General features: G+C 37.1%; 1 protein-coding gene across 11 annotated transcripts in view; it reads left to right on the top strand.

Annotated features, from left to right (window-relative positions):
• Positions 1-18,375, top strand: part of SEMA6D (semaphorin 6D) — a 245,777-nt gene that overhangs the window by 89,981 nt on the left and 137,421 nt on the right. For 8 of the 11 annotated variants that reach the window (XM_084531972.1, XM_084531971.1, XM_084531989.1 and 5 more), the window contains 3 exons: positions 10,716-10,869; positions 11,668-11,747; positions 12,194-12,424. The gene's annotated coding sequence lies outside the window, so the exon portion shown is untranslated. The remainder of the gene's footprint in view (positions 1-10,715; positions 10,870-11,667; positions 11,748-12,193; positions 12,425-18,375) is intronic. The other 3 variants (XM_084531974.1, XM_084531973.1, XM_084531975.1) reach the window with 3 other exon arrangements.

The raw sequence follows: 18,375 nt of genomic DNA, 5'->3' as shown, positions 1-18,375 counted from the left end.
ATCAATTGCACAAGTATTTTGTCACTAGTATCCTGGAAAAAATCTCAGAAATTCAGAATCAGCCCAGTAATAAAAATCTTGCTGATAAAGTATGGATGATTCAAGGCTTTTACAAACCACTTGGCTTCTCACAGCTCCTTAGTCATTCATTCTAATTTCATAGAAGAGACAGAGAATATTCTTCACGGGAGAAGCAGTTGATGGAATCCCAGATGAAATACATAATTAGGAAACCTGTAATGTACAGCCTGCTGTCTCTTTCTCCACTTCTCTACTACCAAATTACAATCAGTTAGTAAAGTTATTTTAATTTTTTAAACATGTGTTTTCTACATTCTGTGGAAGTCAATTTGTTCTTTTCCCTTTCTTTTCCATGTAGATTTTAGTACACTATGACAGTAGTCATAGAATCATGGAATATGTCAAGCTTAAAGGGGGGACCCACAAGGATCATGGAGTCTAACTCCTGGACTTGATGGGTGTTTGGAGTTATCGCAGAACTTTTTAAGGAATGGTATTCATCAGTTAGTCCTGATACCCAGACAGTTGTAGAACAGCATTGAAATAAGTTTTCTTCTGAATTCATAAAATGGTGACCAAGCTTGTATTACAAGATCAAAAAGTCACATGCAAACTCCATAAAAATCTTAGGCAGGGATGTATCTTTACTATTTATTTAAATAATTGGAATTTCCATTACAAAGTTTTAAATAAACAATTCCAAAATTAATAAGTAATGTCTGAAAATGGACAATCGAAGTTACATATTTTATTAGAGGTTTCAGAAAGCTTTTTATTTACTGATTTTAAATATATATAACCAATCCAAAGGCTTTACTGTATACAAAAAAATAAGCATTTTACAGATGAGGTCCAGCAAAAGCAATTCCTGGCATCGGAAATGTGGAAACAATGGAATTGTCCAGCATACCGCAGTTCTGTGAACCCCTCCCCTGTGTGTAGCTATTAGATTGCCCCAGTATGGAAAGTGCTGTGGAGATAAATATAAGTTATGAAGTATGTCCAAAGCCATGCTGCTGATCTCCCTTTGTACTTTGCAGTAGCTGTGAAGATTTTATTTTGCAGTTTGTCCTCCAGCCCCTCATGGATAGTCTAGGTGAAGTATGGCATACCTCTTTCTGTTTTGTTTGTTTTGTTTTGTTTTGTTTCTCAGGCCAGCTTGTGACACTTCATTTTCACTGCCTTAGAAATGTCACATGCATCTGTTGCTTTGTGTAGCAAATCTCAAGATTTGCCTAAGTAAATAGCTATCTGCGCTCTTGAAACCACGACAATGTACATATGTGTTGGAAACTGGTGAGCTAAAGATTATATTTGACTGCTCTGTCATGAGTAAAGTTTTAAAGGACTGGAAATATTATTAACAATTTCAGTGTAATGTCTTTATACTGAGATGATTAGAATGAGAGGTTGACCTGGTATTGGTCCTTTATTTTTCATGTGATCCTTTCCTGAAGAAGTTCCGGTTAAGGAGAATAGAATAGGGCAGAGATGTAGCTTGCATACTGAATTTACCTAGCAGGTAGTGCTCAGGTTTTTTGGAAACACCTTGACACCACCATTTTTTTTCGAGTTATCCTGTGAGGAGAAAATTGCTGTGAGATATTCTGCACTCCTTCAGTGGGTATTTTCATAAGGTGGTTACTCAAACAACTTGGTTCTTACTCAAAACCTGTTATGATTGTATCTGGGAATGTCTACATATCTTCATATTTGCAAGTGGAGAAAAAGAACCTTAAAACTGTACATGTAAAGATCAATATAAATGCTGTTAGAGCTTTCTTTCCTGCTACCTGATCATGGTATTTGTCTGTATTCTTTCTGCTTTTCCTGCATCAATCTGTTTCTTTTTTGTCTGTTCTTTAGAAATTTAATTTATGAGATTATGCCTTTAATGGTGCTGTGAAGGTAGCTGTCAGATAGGGGGATGTTACTACGTGTAGCACATGATGATGATCCCCATAGCCTGAAATTATGTGATAGTAAATGTAAAGCCTGGAAGCCTGTAGATTCCCAGCTCCTCTAAAGCTGGCCAGTTATCTTTAAAGTAAGAAGCTGAATTGCATAAAGAGCTTCCTGTGAAAACTGCAGAAAGGATTTGAATGCCCACCTATTAAAATATATGTCTAATAACCAAATTATTTAATGAATCCAAAAAAAACTGTTTACAAGTCCATTTTAGCAGGTCTCAATAATATTTAGACAGTTGCTGCTTTGTTAATGCCATCTATACTAACATACATGCAAGTTCATCCCATGTGATTTTGCTGGCAATTATTTTCATTTACTTAATTATATATACAGCACTTCATTTTAAGTTCTTTGTAAAGATAGAGGTCTTTGAAAAGCCTGTAGAGGTATCAGACAGGATGAATGCATCGTTCTGCATGTACAGCCTTTAACTTAGTGTACAAACCATTGGATTCAAGGTGGTAGGTATCATAGGTCAACTACACTCACTAATCACTGCATCAACAAAAGAGACTGACTTTGTTGCTAGCTAACTGCAGTAAGAATAGTAAATCACTTCATAGACTTTATATTTATTCATTTCACAGCTTGATCACTACAGTTTCACATTTCCTCTGCAAAACGGTAATGCTCTTTGCTTTGTCCGGGAAATAGAAATCACTCACAGAATCTCCTAACTATTTGTTTTAAGTGAATGAGCAATACAGCTTATTACACACTGGTTCCTGAAATGAAGCACTGTCATAGCATGGTGGTTGCGGTGAATATTTATGTTGGAGCTTTTTTATTTATTTTTTTAAGACATCCTCTGATAGATTATTGTGCTGCTTTGTACATTACAGTTTCAGTACTTTATCTGTGAAGACTGCCATAATATAACTTTGCAGGTGGAACTGCAGGCAGGCATTATGTGAAGGATGAGCCTCCTGGGATACTGATTGCATTACCATGATAAAAAAAAATTGCTCTAACAAAAATGTTTAGCCAAATCTCCATGGAAAAGGGTAGCATTCATCCAAATGTGTTTTCAAAGGTAATCTCTTGAAATGGAGGAAGTACCTAAATATGCCTTTGAAATAACCAAGTATACAGACAGAAGATGAAAAAAAGTGTTTGTTGACACACCATTTTGCTTTCAAGCTTAATGTAGAGTTTTAATTTTATTAAGAATGATAGTGATTCCCTAAATACTTATTGACACCAATACTTCTCTGTGTCAAAAAGAAAAATCTCTATCTAGAGCTGAGTTTGGAGAGAAAGACTTAGAGAAAGAATTGGGCCTACAGCAAAGAACTGCCGTGCCTTGGCTGAGGGATGGTTCTAAATGAGAGACTTAGAGATGGAGGCATATTCATGTTAGAGCAGATGTCCTTCTCAGTTGGCTTCATAGATTTAGGCACGTGCATTACAGAAAGGACTGTCTCAAGCATCTGAGCTACCAGGTTGGGGTTCAGGTCTATGTCACTGAGTTTTTGTCTGCTATACTCCATCCTTCTGAAGCCTATCACCAGATGAAAATAAGCTTAAATGCTTTGCTTTGAAAGTGTTTCTTCTCTAGCTCTTAACCTAGTATCTTCTAAGTTATAATTTGAATGTTATCATCATCTGGTTGTGTGAGCTGACTCTTGGAAAAAGGAGGAAATGGTTTTAATTCAGAGGTGCTCAGGCTTACAAAATGGGGTTTGGAAGGTGCTGAATCCTTGCCTGAATAAATCAGATCCTTCAGATCCTGTTAACAGAGTAACACACTGCTATTAAACAGTGAAATCAAAGGTTTATGATAGTCTTTTGTATATCAGTAGCAAGAAAAATGAAAGTACAACAAACACACCATTAACTTGAGCCAGAATTTCCAAAACTGTCACACACAGAGTTGCATATTAATGTGTATGTTCGAGCCATGCAATTAAGTTAATTGTGATGCAGCTAATGAAATGCAGACATCGGTTTTCACATACATCCTCCTGAACATTCAAACCTTAATATATTATTTTACTTACAGCAGGGTCTAGAAATAGGGCGGAAAAAGTTGTTACTGCCTATTAGGCTCAAATGTAGGAGAGCATAATATTGCTATAAAATGCTAAGGATATTTTGATACAGAGGTGATAATTAATTGAACAGCTTTTGTTTTATAATTTCAAATGATAAAGCATATTTCTTCAACATAAGTAAGTAATAGCTGTTAATAAAATGTTATGTGTCACTATTACTGTTTTTTTTTCTCATGTTTTTTGTAATCAGCATGCTCTTTGCAATTAACTCTCTATACGCTCTCTTTTTGGGCATATAAAGGTCCACCCTTTCTAAGTATAATTCACTGATTTTGATGTCACAACACCTTTTTAGGAGTTTTCCTTCATAAGAGCTTTCTCTGCCTTGATACTTTTGTGTGCTTCTAGGATCCTGACTGACTGGCCTCTACATCATTTTAAGTTCATGTACTTGTTAGTCAGAAGGTCTGAACTTTGCGTCCTTTTGGAACAGCAGCCAGGGACAGGAGATAGCGTTATATACGGAGTAGTAATTCATGTCGAGAAAATGGTTGATATTAATAAAGAAGGGGGAGATTTGGGAATGTGGCCAGGGGGGTTGGAATTGCCCGTGGTTGAGATAACATTAGACTCTTAACGATGAGGCCATCAGGAATGTAAAAGAGTTTAGAGGGAACAAAGAAGGGTGATTCAGGAGACTCCATGCAGTCTCTGGTTCCTTGTTCTCCAGCTGGTTTCTTGTTCTCCAGCCATTAAGGCATGAAAGTTTCTGGGTGTTTGCTGCTGTTGTTATGTTCAAAGATGTTTGACCAATGAAAAGTTGTTTTGAAAAGGACTGCTGTGGAGAGAAGGGTATAAGAGGGGGGCCTGCCCTCAAGATAAAAAAGGCAACGCGATGAAGTTATGTCATCAATAAAGAAGCAGGAAAAAGAAGTGAAGACAACAGGCTGGCAGAATGGAGACCAGGACGGGAACAGGCATATTGATTGCCTCATGAAGGTAGGTTCGGCCAAACTCAGCAAACTGCTCAGAGAAGCTCGTACAGAAAGTCATTGGAAACAGGCGCACTGGAGCTGGGAAGAAGCTCGAGCTGAGAGAAGTGGACCTGTGCACACAACTGCCCCTCGCTGGTAAGCAGTTGTGCATTATGGGGAATCATACGTCCTTAGGAACAAAGACTGTCCTGGTAACCTTTACAGCTTATCCTCCTTATTAACAATTGGACAGTTTATGAGCCTGTAATATAGGACCAAACTGAGGTCAAGGTGTGGGACTCTGCAACTAAAAATGACAAGGTTGCAGTGGGATTGCTCAGCACCTGGCGAGCAATCTCTGAGGCCTTAAAGAGCCATGTGGGACCACAGTCAGAAACGTGTGGCTTGCCAGACAGTGAGGGAACTGCGGGCTCCTTTACTGATCCGACTGCTACGCCATGGGCCCCTCTGCTGCTACAGCCATTGCAGGCTTTTGCTGTTATGCCCCCTGTTCACCTGGATGTGCCTTTTGACCCAGGCCTCATTGGCCTTGAAAAGCAGATGGATATGTTTTTCTTCGATCCGGGAAGAATGGGATACATAAGGCCTGAAGACCGAGTTGCTTGAGAACTTAAAGCAAGACATAATGTTCAAAAGGAATGGAAAACGGAGACTTGTTAGTAATCAAGAAAAGGAATGGAAAATGTAGACTCTTAAGTCATGGAACTTAAAGGATTGTTTGTTACCTTTCCTGATTGTATGTATGTATAGGCATACTTGCGTTTAGTATGTAAAAGCTATGTTCTATATATTTAGAATGTTTGATGTTCTGTGTGCGTGTTGGTGGAGTGTGGACTCCCCGCACACCCAGTGCTGTTTACTTGCCTTTTATACCTTTTATAAGTATAAATATTACAAAATTCAGATTGAGTTGAGACTTCATTTATAACATTGTCTAAACTCTGGCTCTGAAAGCCACCCCTTCTTGCCTAGAGGGATGATAAACATAGCCAATAAGAAGCTGTGACTAAAGGGAAATGGGGGACCTACTATTCTCTGGGATGGGAAGAAAAGGTAATCTATTAAATGTTTCCATGGTGGTGTTTTTTCTATTTCTGTTCCAGGCCTTCAGAATATTCTAGTTTAGTAATACCTATTATCTGCTTCTACTTCTTCATTTCAACTAATGTGCATCAAAAATGTTCACTTATCCACCTGGGCTCAATGGAGCTTTATACACCATACGTATTCCTGTTAAAGGCTGAACTTATATTACTTCAGGTTTTCAATTAACCTTGCTTCCACATATTTCACAGCATTAAGAGCAGTGCAGTGTTTGGCATAGCTCACATCTCCTCACACCTTCTTCGTCCCCCCATAAAAATTTAAAATGCTGCTTTTCTATGCTGTATTGAAACCTTGTGGTATCTGTGTTACATGACCAATTCCAATAATGGATTTCCATTATTTCTAGGAAATAACACTAGTGGTAATTTTACAGTGTTTTATACCACTGTTAGATGTACTAGCAGGTGTTGCTATACTGAGCTGCATTCGTTTGCAATAAAGTGCAGAAATCGATTTTTATTCAAGGTAGACAGATTTAGCTTTTTCATATATGTATATACATCTAAATGAATACAAATTATTATTATTATGGAAAATTATATGGTCAGTGCATTTACATGTAAATAGATGAATAGTAGGTTTGTGAAGGAGAGCAAAAATGACTAGAAATCCAATTCTAAAATGCTATGTTTGGTGCTATGGGATTTCTTATGTTGTCAAATACGCATTTTACACAGACTAATCTAATGGATATATAAATTAATGAGTATTTTATGGTAACCTATTCAAGCAAGTTGACTATATTAGGAAGTAAAATTAAGCATTGGGTTCTTAGCAAACTTCAGGACGTTATCAGTTCAACTATTTTACTGTTTTTCAAATCTAAGTCTTTGAAAGTGCTTGTCAGTGCTTAGTCAAGACTGATGTTTCTCTTGCTAAGGCATTTCTTTGTTGTGCTTATTGCCATCATTTGTGATGTACAACTTAGAAGCTAAAGTCATGGGTATCATCACAGACCCTTTTGATTTGCAATATAAATTGCATCTTTAGGGAATCATCCACTCAGTCCTCTGAGCTGATTGTTGCATTCTGAATGTGCATTTGTAGCTTAAGATTAAGACTATCATTATTAAAACTTGGAGTTTTTTCTCATTCTCCTTTAGTCTGAATTTCTGACTCTGCCAAAATGGTTAAATCTTATCCTAATCATTAATAAGAAAATATCTTCATCCACAAAATCAGTTCTCAGTGTTATATGATAGCTTACTTTCACTACGCTTTCTGGAACTTAAGTGCTTATATTATTCCTAAGCTCTTCCTTGCTTTCCAGGACTATAAATTTGCCTTATATACATCATAACATTAGCTTTCTCAGACATCTTATCAGCCATTGTCTGTCAAAACTTTGAGAGGCTCGCTGCTGCTTATATTACATGTGCTCAGATCCTTCTGCATTACAGAAATGTGATGAGTAATGCATCTTTCTTGATGAACCAGACCCCTAGAATCCACTTGATTGTGAAGAAGAAGGAAATTACAGCCAAAATCATCAAATGTTCAAGTCTTCATACTGAAACAGTCATGTCCCACAAACACGAAATATTTCATGTTTCTCTTTAATGTACAAATCACAGGAGTTTTTCTTAAGATGAAAAGCATAGTGGAACAAATACGACTATCTTTTAGCCTATTCAGGTGTCTGAATGTAAGCCAGATATTCAAAAACCTTTTATAGATTTGCTACTATTTTTGAAGTGCTGCATCTCCATGGTAAATTGAACTCATCCATATGTCAAGTTTTTTCATCAGTCACAGACACCATGAGGGTTATAAAATAAAGACCCACTTATGACTTGGTCTAGCAAGGGGTGAAAAAGTCCAGCAATTTCTTTATTGTCTCTCCTCCCTTGGTCTCCCTACACTAACGTGATGTTCTCAAACTGATCAAGTTCAGCATCTGGCTTCCCCATGAATCTACCAAAGTCATGACTGCAGTTCTTATAGATACTGTCTATACTTGTTTTGTGCAACAAAACATTTCAAGCAGAAATCCTGTGACCAAGGTGACTTCCTCCACTGCACAGTCCTCTCAATTCTGCAAAATGCCTAGCTACTATAACTGAAATCTGTACCTGCAGTCCTAACCTCCTCTTTGCCACTTTTGATTCATTCCTCAAACCTTCTCCCACAACAATTTTCTATAAGATGTAGAATCATAGAATCATAGAATATCCTGAGTTGGAAGGGACCCTTAAGGATCATCAAGTCCAACTCTTGACACCGCACAGGTCTACCCAAAAGTTCAGACCATGTGACTAAGTGCACAGTCCAATCTCTTCTGTATCTTGACAATTTCTTCTCAGTGAAAATGGATAAATATGATCTTCATAACTCCTCCTTTCATTAATTGTTCTGTGCCGAAACAGTCCTCTAACCTGTCTCAAATTGTTCTCATCTGCTTTATGAATTGACCCCAGCCTATCCTTTTTTCCTTCCAGTCTGTCACTTTCTTCTTTCTCTTTTGTTTCACAATCGAACTTTGCATTACTCTTTAACTTCTTTGGAATGTTGCACTTTTTACCACTCTTGCCCTTCTAATAAGCTCTCATCCCTGAACACATGGACCATACTTTACAGTCACTGTCCTCTAATTCCCATTATTTGTACTTAACGGAAACTGCTCAAACAAGTCTCTAATGACCTTTTCCAGTCCACTTAGTACTGCACCTTTGGCTACCACAACTTTGGCTACCAGTTGAAATAAATGTTTCAACTTTGATCTTACTGTAATCCTTTTTCTTTTGGCTGCCAGGACTCTATCCTTTCCTTTTTGTGCCCTTCGGTGAATCTGTCTTATCAGTTCTCCAGCTGCAGGAGTTTGTAGAACAGTCAGGTTTTGATGTCTTTCCTAGTTTATCCATGAGGAGACTCGCTTGCAAGCATAGATTCAGCTACCATGTTTCTGAGGCTGATTAGGAAATATGTGAACATCTGTACTTCAAGCCTGCCTCTTCCTACCCAAACTAAAATCAAAGTTTCTCTGTGCAGATACTGGAGTGGTATGTAAAGCCAATATCACTAAAACACTGGCCCTTACTCTTTCTGCAGAAACACTCTCAATTACTCTTTCTCACAATGTCTGTAAATAATCTACCATCTCACTTATTATCTACATTCATCACCTGAGCATTGTCTTCAACTGAGATTTCTCTTTGCCACCTCAAATCCAGCTGGCATACATGGTCTTTTCTGGCCATCTGTGTTGTCTCTTAGATTTCTTCCACTGTGAATTTACTTGCTCAAATATCAACAATCACAAGCTTATTGAGCTCAAATAATGCTGTTAGAAAGATCATTTTCCTAGTGTCTTTCTTTGGCCATATCACTTTCTGACCATAGCACTTAGGTGCTATGTGCCTCTCCCGTTTTGATTTTACACAGACAATTTTCCTTTTCTCTATTCCATGTCATTCCCTTGTCAGTATGAAAGCAGCAGATCCTTAGTTTGTCGTGACATCCATTTCCATCTCTGCTTTCACTTTCAAGTCAGCACCTTCTTGCTTTCTCCTGTCAAAAGTCTTAAGATACATCTGCAAAACTGGTTCTTCAAATTTCTTCTTGAACTGTGCCTTCACCCTTCTACCTAGAGGGGAAAAAAAAAAAAAAGACTATCATAATGACTATTATTGTCTTTTTTTCTCCTAACTATTGCATTTTGTCCTGAATTTACTGTATAATTTTACTGTATACTTAGAGTTGTTTTTTTCCCACTGTGCATTTGGATAGGGCTAATGCTGTCAGGTCCTGGTCTGTAAGTAGGATTTGGAGGTGCTATGGTAAAGTAAATAGCACTGAAGGGAACAGTAAAGTCCAGGAGGAGTTGAAGTCATGGCTATATCCCCGCAGAATGGGCCTGGCACGCTAGTCCAACAGCTAATATTTTTGGCAAAAACACAGATATGGAAACTATGTCCATGGTCAGATGTGCACACAGAGTGCTGCCAAAACAGAGCAGCGTACACTGTAGGATATGCTGTTTTCCCCAGTAGCATATACAGAGATACTGGTCCTTACCTTGGAAAATGTGAAGCACTTGAATGAACTCTGGGATCTACAGATGAAGTTCTGGGGTGATTTACAGTATTTCAAACTGATGCTTAAGCAGCTAAATCGTTCCCTCCAGCACCCATTTGTTGTAATCTCCCTCCAAAGATATTAAAAATGCAGAAACCTTGGCCAGGTTGTAGTTGATCTAATTTATAAAACATTTTCTGGGTATTAAAAACTAGGGCAATGCACTAGTAGTTTTTAAATTGTGTTAAATATACTGTAAACTCCCAGAAAGAACCTTTCATTGAAGATTATTGTATGAAGACTTGAAGATTAAAGTGTCTAGATTAAAGATTAATGTGAAGTGCACCAGGAAATGGTTTGATGTATAAGGAGCTATGTAAGATATTAATCGTGCACTTTTCAAAACTGCCTGAGGGAATTGGACGCCCAGTTCTCTTACATGCCTTTGAACATCTCACTAGAAATAATTTGTTGTTATAGAGTGAAAATGGCAATATTTTCATTGGAAGCTTGAATAAAAGAGGAAGGAAGAGATGTTGAGACATTCTGTACTCTTCTGGAGCCCAATGTTAGATCCTTACTTTTTTTTTCCTGTTCTGAATTTGCTTTGTAGGTTTCAGAGGATTTTAGAGCTGCTGTTATTGTATAGAGGCAACTTGGATTTGGGTGCTACAAATTAATAAAACTGGTCTGAGCCAAGAGCATGGTTCCACCTACCTATGTATTTCGTGTCATCAAGTCCATTTCTACTTTGCTTTCACTTCAAGGTAGTTTTTACGTTCTCATGAACAAGAATAATTTGAAAAATAACCATGTAAACCTCAAGGAGACCAATTTATGCATATACATATTTATATTTACAAAATAATAGGTATTTAAATAATTATAATTGATGCAATTCAATTATATATTATATATGTATTTAGTGAAGTACTCCTTTTCCTGGAGTTTTTCTCAGTCATGATTTTTTGTATAGGAACTTCAATACTGTTATGGAAGAAATGTTCCACATATGGTAGAAATTACAAGTTTGCTTGTCCCCAAAGTGCTGCAGTACAAATAAGCTGTTAAATGCCAACTCTGAATGTTATTTTTTAGATGTTAAGAGAGATAATCCTGTATTAAAACTATTAGGAGGCAAATTTATTTGAACTTCAAAACATCTTTGATCTGGAATGAAAATGAACTGTGTATGAGTGTATGCTCCATTAACTTGGGGTTGACCAATTTTTTGTGTTTTTGTTTGTTTTTTTCCATTAGCCGTTTTTCCAGTGCAGTTTTTTATAACTGATTGTGCAATACAATTACTTTTCCTGGTAAAATCTGGTCTGTTGCCTTCATAAAAGGACAGGTTTTATGTAGAAAATACTGTGTGGGAATCAGTATTCAGGTTTGCAGTCATCTGAATAGTCAAGGTGCTGGTGTGTTGCATTCAGACCTATTTCAGTGGCCTTATCGTTAAGCCTCCAGTAAGCGTTTATAAAGTGAGGCTTCCATGGGTATTGGGAAAGTGTGATTAAAAATAATCATATGTCTGATGAATGTTTTCTTCTGAATTTTGGCAGGATCATCCATTTGAATTTGTGCCAATCTCTACAGGAACCTGATGCCAGCAATTTAAGGATCTTCACATTCAGTCTCAGTGGTAAGATCTAAAGATGCTATAGTAAACCATATTAGATTATTATTGTTTTCTGTAATGTTGCACTAAAACTACATTGTGGGGAGGGCGGGAGGAGTAATTCTGTTTGACCTATACACAGATAGATATAAGAACGTATATTGATCTGTACAAGGTTGAGCTCAGGACACAAGTTCTGAGGAATTTTCATCAGAGTAAAATCAAAAAGGTCATATTTATTGTTCTCTCAACTAATGTAACTGCTCTCAAAATGTTTGACGTTATACATGTAAAATGATGTAACCATTTACATAAGGATGGTGGACAGGCTCCAAAGAGAAAGTAAAATGCACAAAAAGGAAATTCAGAAGTTTTGAAAACAGAGCAAATAAGATGTAAAACTAGAAATTACTTTCACCTCTAATGCTGTCTTTGTTGTAATTAGTCTGATTGTTCAAACCTTGGTCCAGATTCTCAGATGTTGCCCTACACCCTTTGTGCTGCTGTGGAGACCTTGTGATGCGATGTGGTCTGGTTGCACCTTGAAGCTCAGAATTTCTGCTCTGGAGAGAAATTCACAGCTATAGTAAAAGTGAAAAAGAGGAGGGGACAGCTGAGTCCCACTGCACGTTTTGTTTTGGAATCTACTTTCTAGGAAACTCTAGCTGAGTACTGTGCAGTATTCTACACAAAATCACATGGTGTGTATCTGTTTGGTTTTTCAGGTAGGAAAGAACTAATTTTTGGATTATAATGTTGCCTGTGATGCTTCTTGATTCTTGCTTCTTTTTTTGATTCTCTCAAAATGATTCTCACCATCATGCTACATATCCATTAGGTTTTTTTGGCCTTGGAGAAAGAGGAGGCGGGGGGGGGAAACATCACCATGTGCTGTACTCCTCCCCTTAACATTGGCTGTTGCACATTATTATAGGCAGAGTATGGACAGCCCTTTGACCTCACCTACTTCAGTCATAATCATGCTGTTTTTAGTTCACTGTGAAACAGATGTCAAGTAACACTACTTCCAAGTCCTGTCCATTACAGGCTATTGAAATATAAATACTTTTTGAATTAGGGTGCTCCTCAAAAAATTAGGACTCTTCTGATATGGAAACAAAATATTTATTCATAATTCCTCTAGCAATTTATTGTCATTAACCAAGTAGATCAGTAGAATCTCTGCTTCAGTTTAAAGATCACAGAACCACAGAATTGTCTAGGTTGGAAGAGACCTCAAGATCATCAAATCCAACCTCTGACTTAACACTAACAAGTCCTCCACTAAACCATATCATTAAGTTCAGCATCTAAATGTCTTTTGAAGACCTCCAGGGATGGTAACTCAACCACTTCCCTGGGCAGCCCATTCCAAATGCCTAACAACCCTTTCGGTAAAGAAATTATTCTTCCTAATATCCAACCTAAACCTCCCCTGGCACAACTTTAGCCTGTTCCCCCTCACCAGGCACATGGGAGAATAGGCCAACCCCCACCTCGCTACAGCCTCCTTTAATGTACTTATAAAGAGCAATAAGGTTGCCCCTGAGCCTCCTTTTCTCCAGGCTGAACAATCCCAGCTCCCTCAGCCACTCCTCATAAGGCTTGTTCTCCAGACCCCTCACCAGCTTCGTCACCCTTCTCTGGACTCGCTCAAGCACCTCGATGTCCTTGTAGCAAGGGGCCCAAGATGTATTCAACAGCACTAGTATTCCTGTCCAATCACACTCTTTTCCTATAAAAATAAGCATAACAATGTGTTATCATAAATAACAACAAATGCAGAACAACAAATTATCACAGGAGTTTTGAAAGGTGGTCCTCATAATACTATTCTATTTTTTTCAAATTGTTATTTGATGCTATTACATTCTGTATGCTCTGTAAGTTGGAGCTGAAAGTCAATGCTGTTCTGACAGACACAAGTCATGGAAGCTAGAAGTGACTGGTGCTGAACTACTAGATCTTTTTCCTCTGTAAACAGGAGACATTAATGACCAAGTAAACAAAAGCAGAAGAGCCTCGTTTGTTAACTCTTAGCTAGGGCAAATGAAAATCCACTACAAGTCATTAAAGTCTCAGCTCTGTGACAGAACTACTGCTCACTGCAGCAGGAGCAACTCAGGTAACAAACATTTAAGCACTAACAAGTCTAACTGTTTTTAGCTAAAGTTCATTAGGTTCTAGGAGACAAAGTTGACTAACTGTAGGTATATAAGTACATATAGGGAGAGAGTTACTTGTTCTCGTTACCAGTAAATGTGTAGCAGATTCCTCAGAAGGGTTAATGACCTTCAGGGCATACAGATGACCAGCTCACTTTTCAAATCAAAAACCAGTACAATATGATAGATTATATTGTGTATTATATATATAATACAATTAAAGGAAACGTTTGTGTATGTGTGTTAAAATGAGGAAAAAAGAGCTCTTTCTGACTGCATTTCTTTTTTGACTATCCCTTCGCACTTCATTTCAGCCTTTGTTTGTTTTTTGTTTTCATGCTTTATTATATTTTCTTGAGGCAAGAAAGGCTTTCAATGAGAACTTGATGAATGTCCATATTAAAGTGGATCCCTTTTTTAATTAAGTTCATCTAAATTTAATTTTGCAATTTTACTTCAGTAAACTGCTATGACTCCAGATGTTGAATGTGTTTTTCCTATTGCTGCTCTCGCATAACTGTACCTGTAAAAGATTTATGACTTAGAGGCATTTCTGAACATTTTTGAGTGTTTTCAGCATATGTTTCAAGGATGGCAAGTAACATGAGCAATTAGCATCCTAAAATACTGTTATTCATCCACGATTTCTTTTAATAGGATATTACTTTTATTAGTTTGAATTTTAAAGTTTAAAAGAAACATTGTTATAAAAGCATTTCAAATGATACAGGGATATTCTCCCATGCAAATTGTTAAAGGTGAAAGAGAAGACATCAGGAGGTATGGGATGCCATGTGAACAGCTATAACTTAAGAATTACTCACTTTGATTAAAGAAAACCCAAACAGTTAGTGGATTTGGGGGTCCTTTCCTTTTATTACAAGGTGCAGTTTGATGGTGTCAGTGTTACCTGAACTTCGTAAATGTGGGAAATACGTACCTCGAGTGCTTATTGGTCTTAAAGATTGCAAAATGAATTTACTAATTTTGTTAACATGAGAAATACATTTGCAGATTAAATAACATCACATACTTTTCATGTTACGTCATCAGTGTAAAACGCTCTTGTTTTAAGAATTGCCTGGAAATTGCTCCTTGAATATCTGGACATATCTAGTAGCATTGCATATGACACACGTGAGGCAATGCATAATGAAGACCCAGGTTCTCATCAGAGAAACATGTACCATAATTTAACTTCCAAATAATATTATAAGGAAAAGACTTCAAAATTAAATTAAAAGACAGTTGCATTCTATTCTGTCCTTCAAAACAAAATCACTTTCCTTGAGATTTTTTGCCGCTCTAAGCATTCTTAGTATATTACTTTGAAATACTTGTTCGTTCAGTAAACAAATACAGTTTTGAACATTTGTGTAAATTCAAGGCTCATAGGATGCAAACGGCTCTAGGCATGATTGGCAATCTGTCACCCCAGGTTTGTTTGGAGGTTTCTTTGGAACAAATAGAATTGCCAGTGATGAACATCAGTAATGGAAATATGAATCAACTTTTCTGTTTTCTTCTAAACTCCTACCAGTTTCCGTAATATAACTTGGCATTTACTGAAGAATTCTAAGAGGTACTGTTGTTTCTGTGGCTTATGTGTTAGGAAAGGGAAGGTGTAAAGGACCCTATAGGTCCCATTTGCACTAGAGATGTCAGTGTGAAGGAAGGCTGCAGAGCAGTGACTTAGTGACTTTGTGTAGGCAGTGGAGTCATTTGAGAGAGCTCCTCAATAGGAGCAAGACCATGAGCCCTGGAAATTTGTCTCTTTTGTGCTCAGGTTGCATCTTTGTAGAGAAAGATACCTTCTAGTGTAAGTGTCAATTTTGTGGGAGTTAGACTGGGTTTTGCTATCTTTATTCTAGTTCATTTATTTCCTAAAATGACTTTTCTCCATACATCAACAGAGGATGCATTTTTGAATCATTTTCTCTTCCCCTAGAATTCTTGGTGATGCTGGGTTAAAGTAACTGTAGTACATAATGAAAAGCAAGTATACAGTTAGAAATTTTAGCAAAGAGACTCAAGTAGTTCATTTAATTTCTAGCAGAAGAAACAAACATAACAATCCTCTGTTGGGCAAAATGCTTCTGAGCTTTAAAGGCTTTATGTGGGAGCCTGGATGGGACCCAAAGAAGGAACTACTTTAAAATTGCAAAATGACACAGTTTAGTATTGTTAAATTGTCAAGATTTGCTGTATATTTGCTGAGATGGTAACCATACAAGGTGTTTTCAGAAACACTAACTAGAGAAGGGTATGTTAAACCTCCAACATCTGAAGAATGCCTAATCACTGCCTGCCAATACAGCTGAATCCTGCTGGGTAATGGGGGAATGCCTACTATGTAAATATAAAGAGGGTTATTTAGGAGACCAAGTGAGCTGTGAATTATTGCCTAGGTTGTCACCAAACAAAAAAAAAAAAAAGGAGTTGTGAATAGAAAGAACGTGTACTGAGTTCTGAATAGATTTGTTATACTTTTTTTGAGGTAGACGTGGAAACTTGCTGTCTGCAAGAAGAGATCTGTTTTTTCAGATTGCAAATACACCAGCCACCTAGATTACTGTGGGGAAAAAAATAGAGAAACAAAACTGTGTTGTTTTTATGTGTGATAAATGCAAGAATCAGAGGAAAATAATTATCTATCTAAATTTAACATCTGTATTGATCTAGGTTCCACTGAAATCAGTGGGAACCTTTCTCTAGTGGTTTGAAGGGGACTGGGACTGGGACTGGATTCCTGGGGAGTGAAAGAGTTAAGAACTGGATTGACAGGAGAGGTAGTGGGGAATACCTTCCAAGCCCAGCTGAATTGTGTATCATTTGCACAGAGCAATTGGAATTATAAACTTGGAAGTACTTAAAAATGATTTGTTACTTAATATGTTGAAGCTCTTATCTTGAATCCCAAATGAGTAGTCTGAAAATCTGTACTGTGTACTTCTGCAAGGTAATGTATACACAAATGGATCTTTAAAAATGGGAATAGTTTCACTTAAATTAGGAAGTTCGTATTTCTGTTCCTTTCAGGCAGTCATCACAGACTGGGGGGGGGGGGGGGGAGATAATGGATATTTGAGTGGGGATATCTTGTTAGAACTTTCTCAAAACTCAATAAATTTAGATCTAATTGCCCAGTGTAGTAGGATATAAATGGCATGGTATTTCTACTATATTAAAATCATACTGCCTCTGTATTTTCTCTTAAACTATATAATAATAAGAGCTTCAGACTCTCATCTTCTTATCTCTTTAAACAGTGTGCAAGTTCACAAGTATGGTGACAGGAAGGGTATAGGAAATGAAGGTAATTTAGGTCAGCTGTGTTAATTTTTTTTTTTTTAAGTTTACCATACATCTAGTTCCTATAAGCAGATGTAGCTGGAAATACTGTCTTTTTAAAATAGTAAATGGCTTTTCAAATTAAAGCTTTTTTGTACATCCTATTTTCAACAGAATAAATAATAGTTTATACAAACAAAAGAAAAGGGGAGCCCATTTTGCTACAGTCACAGCAAGTAGTATTTTTCAAGGTGTTGGCTTTTTTTTAATTAAAAAAAAACAAAACAAAACAAAACAAAAAAAACCCACAGATTTCATTGAAAATGAACAGCTAAAATAGAAGACAGTTTTTTCATCCACATTTGGAGGTAGAGTAGAATTCTTCTCATCTTCTCTCAGTAATTGTTGGTAAGGACTTTTGCTGCCAAGCTGAATGATTCTAAATTAAATTATTTGTTTTCAATGTGAATAATATTTTCTTACCAGTCAGCTTACATGTAATCAACTTAAATGGCAGCTTTAGAAAGAGATTAACCATGTCAATGTAATTCCCAAGATGAGGAATGAATACCTGATGAACTTCATTCTTCTAAGATAAAAATAATACAGTACCTTAGCTTTCTGGTTGTTGTACTTTTTGTGTATTTTTTGTTTGTTTGTGCATTTGTTTTGTTTGTTCTGTTAAGTAGCAGTTGTGGGGTGGGTCCTTGTTACATAGAGAACATTCTCCAAATGGTATACACATGCTTTTCTTGTACCATAACTCCATTAATAATGAAATATGCTCGAATATGCTGAAGATTTTAAAAGCTGACCTGTTTCAGAACACTGAAAATAAATTAAACAGAGCAAATTAGGCTAGCCAAACAGGGAGGATGGATTTTGAACAAAAATTTAGTCCAATCTGAAGGGTGGATACATGCTTTGAAACATTGCCATAATTTTGTTAGGCTTTGCCTGATGAAGGTGAATGTGAAACAGCACTCCAAAATTAAACGCAGTCTTCAGACAGGAGGCAGATGCTTTCAGTAGTAAGGCAATGTGAGGTAGTACAGACAATTTGCTGATAAGCTAGGCCGAATTTTCTTCCGATAGGCTGTAAGGCATTAATCAGTAGAGTCAGTGAGAGTGATCTTGGAAGGGACTGAAGGCAGTTGATTGGGTGCCTTCTGTGCAATGTGGGTTGGTCCTTGACT

Source organism: Aythya ferina (assembly GCF_964211825.1).
Source record: "Aythya ferina genome assembly, chromosome: 11".
Taxonomy (NCBI): Eukaryota; Metazoa; Chordata; class Aves; order Anseriformes; family Anatidae; genus Aythya; species Aythya ferina.
This window is presented reverse-complemented; position numbering and strand designations above follow the sequence as displayed.